Source organism: Lithobates pipiens, unplaced genomic scaffold (genome assembly GCF_037356315.1).
Source record: "Lithobates pipiens isolate NorthernLeopardFrog02 unplaced genomic scaffold, aLitPip1_a1.2 Scaffold_28, whole genome shotgun sequence".
Classification (NCBI taxonomy): domain Eukaryota; kingdom Metazoa; phylum Chordata; class Amphibia; order Anura; family Ranidae; genus Lithobates; species Lithobates pipiens.
Genome location: NW_027507789.1, coordinates 84,339,532 through 84,352,250, shown reverse-complemented (window position 1 = coordinate 84,352,250; position 12,719 = coordinate 84,339,532). Strand labels below are relative to the sequence as shown.

General features: G+C 44.1%; 1 protein-coding gene and 1 pseudogene across 3 annotated transcripts in view; both read left to right on the top strand.

Annotated features, from left to right (window-relative positions):
* The window catches only part of COASY (Coenzyme A synthase), a 639,852-nt gene that overhangs the window by 569,314 nt on the left and 57,819 nt on the right, over positions 1-12,719 (top strand). The gene's annotated exons all lie outside the window — the stretch shown is intronic.
* LOC143936386 (5S ribosomal RNA) lies at positions 11,283-11,401 on the top strand (annotated as a pseudogene).

Here is a 12,719-nt window from a genome sequence, read left to right as displayed (position 1 = left end):
TTAAACTTATGTTAAAAGAGAACTATGTCCCAACTTTTTTTGGCCTTAGTTCTCTTTTTGTTCACAAGGTGACATTTAGTATGTTCTCCTGTGACAAAAAAACTCATGTGCATGTGGCGGGCCATTGCCCACTATATCCTGCCAGTGCAGATCAATGCTGCAGCCGGTACAGATCCTGACAATACTGTCGAGATCCACCCTGCCGCCTGATTGACAACTGCTCTGGCTCACTAGAGCCAGAGCCATCTGTGCCCGCCCCCTCCCTGTCTGTTCTTCCATTCAGCACTAGAGAATCGGAAAGGGGGATCCCTGTGGGGGTGGCAAAACTATGCATATGAAGTAAAACATGTATAATATCCACCAAATCTGCACAAACTATTAACAAATAAATCTAGTTGTATGTATGATTTAATAACGAGGTGCTAAGTTGTTGTGGTTTGACAATATATACTGCTCAATATCTCTGCAACTATACCAGCAAAAACCTGGCAGAAGCAAATGGCGCGTTTGTTTTTAAGATTCAGCAATGTGGGGTGTAAAGTGGGCGGGGTTTCACAAAATATAACGCACAATATCTCCGCAACCAAAGCAGCACAAACGTTTATTTTTGCAGCACAAACCAGCACAAACGCGGCACTAACGAATGGCGCTTTTTTTTTCAAATTCGGTAACATGGGGTACAAAGTGGGCGGGGTTTCACAACATATAACGCACAATATCTCTGCAACCAAAGCGGCACAAACGTTTATTTTTGCAGCACAAACCAGCACAAACACGGCACAAACGAATGGCACGTTTGTTTTTCAAATTCGCTAACGTGGGGTACAAAGTGGGCGGGGTTTCACAACATATAACACACAATATCTCCGCAACCAAAGCGGCACAAACGTTTATTTTTGCAGCACAAACCAGCACAAACGCGGCACAAACGAATGGCGCGTTTGTTTTTCAAATTCGGTAACATGGGGTGCAGAATGGGCGGGGTTTCACAACATATAACGCACAATATCTCTGCAACCAAAGCGGCACAAACGTTTATTTTTGCAGCACAAACCAGCACAAACGCGGCACAAACGAATGGCGCGTTTGTTTTTCAAATTCGGCAACATGGGGTGCAAAATGGGCGGGGTTTCACAACATATAACGCACAATATCTCTGCAACCAAAGCGGCACAAACGTTTATTTTTGCAGCACAAACCAGCACAAACGCGGCACAAACGAATGGCGCGTTTGTTTTTCAAATTCGGTAACATGGGGTGCAAAATGGGCGGGGTTTCACAACATATAACGCACAATATCTCTGCAACCAAAGCGGCACAAACGTTTATTTTTGCAGCACAAACCAGCACAAACACGGCACAAACGAATGGCGCGTTTGTTTTTCAAATTCGGTAACGTGGGGTGCAAAATGGGCGGGGTTTCACAACATATAACGCACAATATCTCTGCAACCAAAGCGGCACAAACGTTTATTTTTGCAGCACAAACCAGCACAAACGCGGCACAAACGAATGGCGCGTTTGTTTTTCAAATTCGGTAACGTGGGGTGCAAAATGGGCGGGGTTTCACAACATATAACGCACAATATCTCTGCAACCAAAGCGGCACAAACGTTTATTTTTGCAGCACAAACCAGCACAAACGCAGCACAAACAAATGGCGCGTTTGTTTTTCAAATTCAGCAACGTGGGGTGCAAAGTGGGCGGGGCTTGCATTAAATTGAATGTTTAATATCTCAGAAACCGAACCGGCACAAACGCTCATTTTTGCGGCACAAATCAGCACAAACGCGGCACAAACGAATGGTATATTTTTATTCAGGTTTTACAAACATGGGGTGCCAACTTCACACAGCTCTCGTCTAATACTTCTTCTCCTCTCTCCTCACAATTGTCCTCCACTCCACCTTCCATCATGCCAAGCTCACGTTTTTCTGCAAAAAAGGCAGGCTTCCGTGGGCCAAATGTTCGAGCGTAAAAAAATGATGACGCCGGATAACCCTCTTGCCCAACGGTTGACGGCTGGCTTGTCAGAACTGATAGCCCGCAAACTACTGCCATATAAACTGGTGGACTCGGAGGCCTTTCGAAAATTTGTGGCCATTGGAACACCACAATGGAAGGTCCCAGGAAGGAAGTATTTCTCACAGAAGATTTTAAGTGAAAAAAATGCGCTGGATGGTGTATATGGGTATACCAGAAAAATAGACAACAGAAATATACAGCAAAAAATATATATATCAAAAGGTATATAGGTAAAAATATAAATATAAACAGGTTCCGCCACCCCTTGGCCTCACAGTCCTAAAAAGGAACGTGAGGAGTGTCGGTAAAAGAGTTATTATGTTAGAGGGGCCCAGGCGCTACCTAACATAACTTGATAGGCTCCATATGCAGAAATTATTAGAAAGTATGACAAATATGTGTACGCCACCTTGTACCCCCACCAAAAGGAAAATGGAGAGACTGGCCACCAGGATAAGTGGTGGTTAAATACCCAACACGCACAAGTAAGGGAAGGCCAGGCAAAACAGGCTACAGGGAGGTAGTAGTGATGTATAATACTCGCCCTAAAATAAATGGATGACAGGAAGGTGTACCTCCAGTATGGCTACTTACAGGAGGGAAAGGAGACCTACAATACTGATACAGTTAGTACTAGAGGGTATTCAAGTGACACTGTGAAAAGGTCATACATACATAATAGCACTAAAACATCCAAATACTAAATCATCCAGATAAACACGTATACCCAGTATATAGTGAGTGTTGAGATTGTGCAAAAAATGCAAAATGTGCAACAGTACAAAATGTGCAAAATAGCAGAAAATGACAAAAAATTGCAAAAAAGTACAAAGAATTACAGTACCATAAGTGATCAAATAAAATTAAATATGTATGTATATGTATATAAATCTAGCTTGATGCATAAAGTCCGTAAATTAATACAAAAGTTGATCAGTGAGGTAATCTTATAAAAACATTTGGTGCAGTCCTTATACAAAGCAAAGCAGTTAGTGCAGTCCTTATAGAGGGCAAAGATAAAACCAAAATCGCAGACAAAACCAAAAACCACAAAGTGCAGTCCAAATCAAAATAAAAATCAAAAATAGAGGTGAACTTTGAATCTTCAAGCGGATGCAGTTGAAAGTGACTGGTGCTGAAACACATAAAATTCAGGTGACTTCCGTGCTCACCCCCTCAGCTCCCCACTCACCAAATCTCTATGCCCACACGGGGCAAGCAGGCCTGTATGGTTCACGGTGTAGGATCTGGTTACTCCACAGGGAGGTACATCCAAAGGGGAAAACCGACCTTCCTTCTTTATCTCCTTTCTCAGTGTATGGGAGGGAGTTGTTGTTCTCGATTGGAGGTAGTATATCAGGATATCCTCAGAAAAATAGAAGGAGTCTCATAGTGCAGTAATTCCAGGATTGAAAAAATTAAATTCAAAACAAACTTTATTGGTTGGGACATCAAAAAAAACAAAAATACAACAATCAAATGGCATAAGTCCCCACGGGAGGTGGTTTACATAGTGCAGCAAGGGGCACAGTCCCAAGATGGTAACTATACCATATAAATAAAATATTAAAAAATGAGAAAAATTAATACAAATGTATGTAAAAAAATGTTTTAAAAAAAAAATTATATATATATATATATATATATATATATATATATATAGCTACAGAAAAATGGTGAGAGTAGACCGGGGCAAGAGTATTAGCATACCCCCTTTGAGTAAACAATAAGGACAGAGGTAGCCCCAACCCCTGGGGTCGCAACTCAGCTCCAAAGTGCGACACCTTAGGGGAGAGGCACTCACCGTTGGTCTATGCACCAATTAGTAGAAGACTCTAACGGTCTGGGAGCCAGTGAACGAGCGAGGAAAAACGAGCGGAGTTGTAGTCTACACCTCCGCTCATTTTTATATATATATACATTTATATATATTTTTTTTTTAACATTTTTTTTACATACATTTGTATTAATTTTTCTCATTTTTTTTATATTTTATTTATATGGTATAGTTACCATCTTGGGACTGTGCCCCTTGCTGCACACCACCTCCCGTGGGGACTTATGCTATTTGATTGTTGTATTTTTGTTTTTTTTTATGTCCCAACCAATAAAGTTTATTTTGAATTAAATTTTTTAAATCCTGGAATTACTGCACTATGATACCCCTTCTATTTTTCTGAGGATATCCTGATATACTACCTCCAATCGAGAACAACAACTCCCTCCCATACACTGAGAAAGGAGATAAAGAAGGAAGGTCGGTTTTCCCCCTTGGATGTACCTCCCTGTGGAGTAACCAGATCCTACACCGCAAACCATACAGGCCTGCTTGCCCCATGTGGGCATAGAGATTCGGTGAGTGGGGAGCTGAGGGGGTGAGCACGGAAGTCACCTGAATTTTATGTGTTTCAGCACCAGTCACTTTCAACTGCATCCGCTTGAAGATTTAAAGTTCACCTCTATTTTTGATTTTTATTTTGATTTGGACTGCACTTTGTGGTTTTTGGTTTTGTCTGCGATTTTGGTTTTATCTTTGCCCTCTATAAGGACTGTACTAACTGCTTTGCTTTGTATAAGGACTACACCAAATGTTTTTATAAGATTACCTCACTGATCAACTTTTGTATTAATTTACGGACTTTATGCATCAAGCTAGATTTATATACATATACATACATATTTAATTTTATTTGATCACTTATGGTTCTGTAATTCTTTGCACTTTTTGCCATTTTTTGTCATTTTCTGCTATTTTGCACATTTTTGCCATTTTGCACTGTTGCACATTTTTGCTATTTTGCATTTTTTGCATTTTTTGCACAATCTCAACACTCACTATATACTGGGTATACGTGTTTATCTGGATGATTTAGTATTTGGATGTTTTAGTGCTATTATGTATGTATGACCTTTTCACAGTGTCACTTGAATACCCTCTACTACTAACTGTATCAGTATTGTAGGTCTCCTTTTCCTCCTGTAAGTAGCCATACTGGAAGTACACCTTCCTGTCATCCATTTATTTTAGGGCGAGTATTATATATCACTACTACCTCCCTGTAGCCTGTTTTGCCTGGCCTTCCCTTACTTGTGCGTGTTGGGTATTTAACCACCACTTATCCTGGTGGCCAGTCTCTCCATTTTCCTTTGGCGGGGGTACAAGGTGGCGTACACATATTTGTCATATTTTCTAATAATTTCTGCATATGGAGCCTATCAAGTTATGTTAGGTAGCGCCTGGGCCCCTCTTACATTTCTCACAGAAGCGCATCCCAGAGCTATATGGCCAAGTTCAGCGGCAAGTGAATGTATCTCTGGCACACAGTGTTGGTGCCAAGATACATTTGACCACAGACACGTGGTCTAGCAAACAGGGGCAGGGAAGGTATATCACTTTTACTGCCCACTGGGTGAACCTTCTGACGGCCGTCAAGCATGTAACCCGTGGCACCCCTGTAGATTTGGTTTTACCGCCACGGATTGCATGCAGGCCTGGCTCTTCTTCTCCTCCTCCTCCTACTCCATCCTCCTCCCTCTCCTCCTCGGCTGACTCCTCCTTTTCCGCTGCTAGCGTCTCTTCCGCTGCGCCGCCCAAGCTCCCCAGAACCTATTCGACATGCTAGGTGAGACGTTGCCATGCTGTGCTGCGTCTGTTGTGCCTGGAAGCCAAGAGCCACACTGGCCCGGCACTCCTTTCAGCTTTGCGTTCACAGGCAGATCAGTGGCTAACACCGCTCAGTTTGACAGTTGGTAAATGATGTGTGACAACGGTGCCAATCTGCTTAGCGCATTGAAACAGGGAAAAATTACACACATGCCATGCATGGCACACGTCTTAAACTTGGTCGTGCATCGATTCGTTGTCAAATACCCTGGGGTCCGGGACATCTTGCGGCAGGCAAGGAAAATCTCGGCCCATTTCAGAAGATCTTACACGGCCATGGCTCGCCTTGCTGACATTCAGCGGCGACACAATCTGCCGGTCAGACGTCTTATTTGCGATTGCCCGACGTGATGGAACTACACCTTCTATATGCTTTATTAGGCTGCTCCAGCAGAAACGTGCAGTTAACGTCTACCTGTATGAACTCTGCGGCAGAACAGGTTCTGGGGAGCTGTTTTTTTTTTCACCGCGCCAGTGGCTGCTCATGCGCGACGCATGCAGACTTCTGCGGCCATTTGATGAGATCACCAAACTGGTCAGTCGCAACCATGGCGCCATCAGTGACATGGTACCTTATGCCTTCTTTATGGAGCATGCATTGCGTCATGTCATTGATCAAGCTGTGGAGGAGCAGGAGCGGGAAGATGAGGAAGTCGCAATGCTGGATGAATTCCCAGGGGGGACTACTCTATCTGAGACAAGTGAACAGGAGTCTGAAGATGAGTCAGAGGAGGATGGTGCCGGGGCGGATGAGGAGGAGCAAGAAGAGCATGCTTTAAACCTTTCTTGGATCCCTGTTGTTGTGCGTGGATGGGGAGAGGAGAATGAAGAGGACGACATTATCCTGGATGATGAGCAGGAGCCAGGCCACCACACCGCTTCCAGTTTAGTGCAAATGGGGGCCTTCATGCTCCAGTGTTTTAATAGGGACCCCCGGTACAATCACAAAATGGCGGAAATGTTACCGCCGTCACAGAGGGCTGTCAGAATGGAGCACTTCCAGGCCTTCCTTCGAGAAATGCTGCATTCTGCTTTTGCGTGCGCTGGCAGAGGAGCAATTCCCACTCCCAGAGAAAGAGTTGCGGGTACCAATCCAACAGCGCCTGCGAGAAGAGGCCGGTTTGAAGATGTGTTGGTGACTTCTGATATGAGGTCATTCTTTCAGCCGACCCATCGACCGGTGTCATCCGGATCCAGCATCAGGGAACGCCTAAACGAACAGGTGTCCGACTACATCGGGTTAACGGCCGATGTGGACGCTCTGAGGAGTGATGAACCCCTGGACTACTGGGTGGGCAGGCTTGACCTCTGGCCAGAGCTTGCCCAATTTGCAATCGAACTGTTGGCTTGCCCCTCGTCCAGTGTCTTGTCCGAAAGGACGTTCAGCGCAGCAGGGGGGGTCGTGACAGATAAGCGTACTCGCCTAGCTCACGACAGTGTTAACTACCTCACATTTATAAAAATGAACGAGGCATGGATCTCGGAGGAATTCAACACATGTGACCAGTAGACCATGTATAGCTCTATAAACAATTTGTTTAATCGAGCACACAGACCTTCTTTCTACATTTGGCTCACTTCCTTGTACAAAAAAAGCACACCATACTATATGCCCGTACCCTCCTGTTTGAAGAGGTTGAGCAGTGTCATATTTTTGGGGCCCAGCAGCAAGTTGCTGGTATTAGTGCCGCTGTTAGTGCTCTCTATCTCGGTGCTGGTGTCATTGCACTCTATCACGGTGCTGGTGTCAGTGCTTTATGTCACGGTGCTGATGTCAGTTTTTTCTATCATGGTGCTGATGTCAGTGCTCTCTATCACGGTGCTGATGTCAGTGCTCTCTATCACGGTGCTGGTGTCAGCGCTCTCTATCACGGTGCTGGTGTCAGTGCTCTCTATCACGGTGCTGGTGTCAGTGCTCTCTATCACGGTGCTGGTGTCAGTGCTCTCTATCACGGTGCTGGTGTCAGTGCTCTCTATCACGGTGCTGGTGTCAGTGCTCTCTATCACGGTGCTGGTGTCAGTGCTCTCTATCACGGTGCTGGTGTCAGTGCTCTTTATTACGGTGCTGGTGTCAGTGCTCTTTATTACGGTGCTGATGTCAGTGCTCTCTATCACGGTGCTGGTGTCAGTGCTCTATATCACGGTGCTGGTGATCATCTCCTGCACCCTCTTCTTAGCCTACCCTGACCTTCCCTCTCCTCCATTGCCTTCATGCGCTCCGAGTCCTGAATTGTCAGAATTTCACATATAAAAAAAGAATGCTTGTAGTTGTCGATCCCAGATTCACCTCATACATGTGTTATGTCAGTGGCCATGTGGTGGGACTGTGTGCACAGCTAGTAATTATTTTGTGGCTGGAAATATGACCTATAGGTTTTTAAAGTTTGCCTGCCATTGAAGTCAATGGGGCCCGCCGCAAACTTTGCGTTTCGCACATTTTCGGCCGCGTTCGCAAAACGTCCCGTCGGAAGTTCATCCATCACTAAAGGTGATACAGCGTCGGAAAGTAAACTTTGTGGAATTCTTTTTTCGGATGACCTTTTTGGCCCTGATTTAGATAACATTCTAGATAGGACTGCCGATAACAAAAAAAGGTACTTCCTGGTTAAAATGCATCAGGGGACACAGAGCCATAGTAGTTACTATGTGGGTTATAGGCCACCTTCAGGTGATGGACACTGGCACTCCTTAAATTAAAAAGTGTACTCCCTATATAACCCCTCCCACTGGTGGGAGCACCTCAGTTTTTTCACCAGTATCTAAGGCGTTTGTCACGAGTGAAGATGTGCTGTGGTGAGCTCCACTGGAGCAATCCTTGCTGGGGCTAGCCATTCTGACCGTATCCATGCAAAGCGTCCTTTTTTTGGGCCAAATTGAATGGTACTTGGGCCTCGTATCCAAAGAAACAAGGTTTTGCCTGCGAGTGCTTCTGTTTTTTTTTTTTGTTTTTTTTAGAGAGAGCTTGACCCTGGGATCAGGTACTTTTTGGTAGTGAGGCCATAGTTTTACTGGCAGAGTGCTGTTGCAGATCCAGGATTGTGGGTTACCTCTAGGTTCCCCTGCTCCTGAAGGTTTAACGGAGCCCACCATGAGGGGGGAGACTGGGTCTGTTGGCTTACCACCGAAAACCCTGCGGTGGGAAGGTAAGTGGCGTTTTCTAAGAATTTTTTATTTTTTTTCTAATGAAATGTCACCTTTAAATTAGTAAATTGTGTCATGCCTATGTGTCACTATTGGGGGCTGTATTGAATACTCACGTCTCATGCTTCTCAGAGCCACGTTATGTTTGAAAGCAGATGCTTCTTCCTCTGGCCGAGCGACAGACCTCCGGTAAGTCTGGGGGGGGGGGTCCTCTCTCCCCAAGAAAGGTGATGCGGGATTTAGCACTGCATTGGCATCCCCCGACGTCCAGCGCGGGAGGTTTTGTTTTTAAAAAATACCTCCATGTGTTTTCTGTGTAACTATGGAGGGACACGAGAGCAAAAGTGACATTTAAGGTTTGCGACACAGATTAAAAAAAAAAAAAAAAAAACCTCTGACACATTTACTGCTGCATCAGGCTGAGCCTTAATAGCAGTGTTGAAGCTGAACTATTGCTCAAGCAATGCATGCAATATCTTCTGCTGTTACCTCTGCTTTGTGCATTGGGCTAAGGTCAGAAGAGGGGTTAAAACACCCCCAGAAATATAGCTAAAGGGGCCCCCCTCTAGCTCTGGTAAGCTTAATCATCTCTACAGATGGCATTCTCCCCTGAGGAGGAGTGGCTGGTTAGAGTAAGCATCAGGTGCATGAAATGTTTACAATTGTTTTCAACACTGCAGCCCCTGTGTATTTTACCAAAGGTTCTGTTTTCCCTCAGCCATGATAGGTTTAAAAAATAAATAAAAAAAAAAGGTTTAGTGACTTTAATCGCACAGGTTCTCTGTCCTTGCCCAGGACCCTCAAACGGGGGAACTAGGGGCAGGAGAAGACTAATGTCCTTAGGGAACCGTGGATGACTCCTCTTCTGAGGTGTCAATTGCGGGAGAACCAGCTGGTTTTCAATGTCCCCACATTTATGCTCCTTAACTGAGTGGGTTCGTTAAAGCCTCCTCAGACTGTGCATGCTTTTTCCTGTCCATTTATTGTCGGGAAAGCCTTTTTTGTATCTGTAAAGGTCTCCCAGATAAATGTTATTTTGTTCCTAAGAAAGTTTTTATACTTTATCCTATTGTGGAGGAAATTTACTAAGTATGGTATACTAACAATTAACACAGTATATCCTCTATGAATAAGAGCACATTGTTGCTAAACACAAGCAGCTAAAATGCATGAGTGCAGAAACGCACATCAGTGGAGGATACATTTCCATGCAGATACCCCTGGCTAGTCTTCTTTTGTGGTGGAACAGCTATTTCAGCATGTTTGGATAATTCATCCAAAGAAATTCTAGTGGGAAAAACTGCCCCCTTTTTTTCTATTTAAGTAAAGGAGTAAATATATTTTTATTTTTAAAAGCTCCTTCTGTTTGTGCCAGCCTCCAGGCAGTCACGATTGCTTCCGCCATCAGGTTCAATAGGTAATCCTCAGATTTAACCCTAGGGGTTACTGTAGCCGCCTTATCAGGCGCCCTACTAGCTCAATAGAAGAAATTCTTCTACAGTTCTCATAAATTTTACAGTAAGACAAATGGGGGAGTTCCAAGAGTCCCCATCTCCTCGTTTTTTTTCTCAGATCCAACGTTCCTAAGGATCCAGAGAAAAATAAGTCTTTCTTTCCGCATGAAATTAAATTTATCTGATCAGTAGTCTCCTTCCTACAAGGGGGAGAACATCGGGCGTCTATCAACATCCTGGATGCTTATCTCCATGTCTATGATTCAAGGTAGAACATCTCTATTTCCAATTTGTAGTTCTACCTTTTTGGGCTAGCTACTGCACCTCAAGTGTGTATAAAGGTCCTGGCCCCTCCTTTAGCCAGGTTAAGGGCTCAAAGTATAACTATACTAGCTTACTTAGACAGTCTACTCTTGATAGGTCAATTGGTAGTCCATTTTAAACCATGGTCTGATTATCACAGTCAGCTACCTGAAATACTTGGGTTGGCTCCTCAGGCTAGTAAGAGCCTCCTTAAAACCATCAAGGAGATTGCAGTACTTAGGGCTGATCATAGATACAGTCCACAAAAGGGTATTTTTATCCCAGGAAACAAAGAAGTATCCTTCTATTTATCTTTGCATGTGTTTATTAGGAAAGATGGTGGCTTCTTCAAGGCCGTTCCTTATGCGCAGTTCTATTCAAGACTGCTGCAAAACAGTATCCTGTCAACTTGGAACAAGAAGATCCAAAATCTGGACTTCCCATTGCGTTTATCCACCAAAGTGTGTCAGAGCTTCAATTGATGGTCGATATCCAAAAATCTTCTAGAAGAAAGAGAGTTTGTAACAGTTACCTGGAAAGTGGTAACGATGCCAGCCCTTTCGGCTGGGGAGCACTCCTGGAAGAAACATCTGTCCAAGGGAAATGGTCCAGATCAGAAATTACCTTGCCCATCAATATTCTAGAGATTTGGGCAGTGCGCCTGGACGCTCAGACTATTGTCCTTTCAGGATCCAGCCTACGGCCATATTACCCTGAAAGAGCCCAATCTCGTCTGATCTCGGAGGCTAAGCAGGGTCAGGCCTGGTTAGTACCTGGTTGGAAGGCTGCCTGGGAATACCTGGTGCCGTAGGCTCAATCCAACAATGTCACAGTGGTGGCTTATCTCAATCACCAAGGGGGCACGAGAAGTCGTGCGGCCCAAAAAGAGGTGATTTTTTTCTGTCTGGGGCAGAAAGCAACATCCCTTACCTATCAGCAGTTTCATTCCAGGAATGAAGAATTGCCAGGTGGACCACTTGAGTACTATTTTTTCAGGGAGAATGGTTCCTTCTCCCTGGCATCATTCTGTGAATATGCCAAGGGGAGTTCCGAACGTGAGTCTTTTGGCGTTCGGTTCAACAAAAAGATAGCCATCTTTGTGTCAAGGCATGCAAAACAGATGTCTTGTTTCCATGGGATCAGTTTTTCACCGATCTATGCTTTCCCTCCTGTTCTGCTTCCACGCCTTTTTCACAGGAGCAAGCAAGAAGGCAAGGAGGTGATTCTTGTGGCCCAGGAGTTTTTTTTTTTTTTTTATCACGGTCATATAGCTGGTGGTAGGCGACCTTTGGTCCCTACCACTGTGGCCAGACCTTCTTTTGCAAGGTCAGATATTCCATCCTTCCTCACAAACGCTAAATTTAACGGTTTGGCTATTGAGACCCACATTCTAAAATAAGATCGTGGGCCGTCAGCTTCAGTAGTTTCTACTTTAGTTATGCTAGGAAGCCATTCTCCAGTGTCATATACTAATGAATTTGGAAGGCATATGTCTCCTGGTGTAAATCCAGGGATTGGCACCCCATGGAATAGGTCATAGGTAGGATCCTTGAATTCCTATGGATGGGATTAGAAATTACGCTGACCCTAAGTACTTTCGAAGGCCAGATATCGGCCTCATCAGTGTTTTTTTTCAACGGCCACTTCTCACGCTCTGGTTTGTAACGTATTCAGGGGGAAATGTGGATTAAATCCTCTAGTTAGGTCACCCCTGAATCTTTGGGATTTAAGATTAGTCCTGTCGGTTTTACAAAAACAGAATTTTTGAGCAAATTCAGGATATTTCCCTTGGTCCCTTTTGACAAGGAACATAATTTTCCTGGTTTCCATATCTTCTGTAAGAAGAGTATGAGGGTTGGCTGCTCTTTCTCGTAAAGAGTCATATTGGATTATTCTTAAAGGGGTTGTAAAGGTTTGTTTTTTATTTTCTAAATAGGTTCCTTTAAGCTAGTGCATTGTTGGTTCACTTACCTTTTCCTTCGATTTCCCTTCTAAATATATTTTTTTTCTTTGTCTGAATTTCTCACTTTCTGTTTCTCCTCAGTAAACTTCACACCATCATCCGAGCGGTGTTTAGTCAGCCAGAACAGCTTACTGAACAGCTTACTGAGGAGGAACGGGAAGTGAGAAAT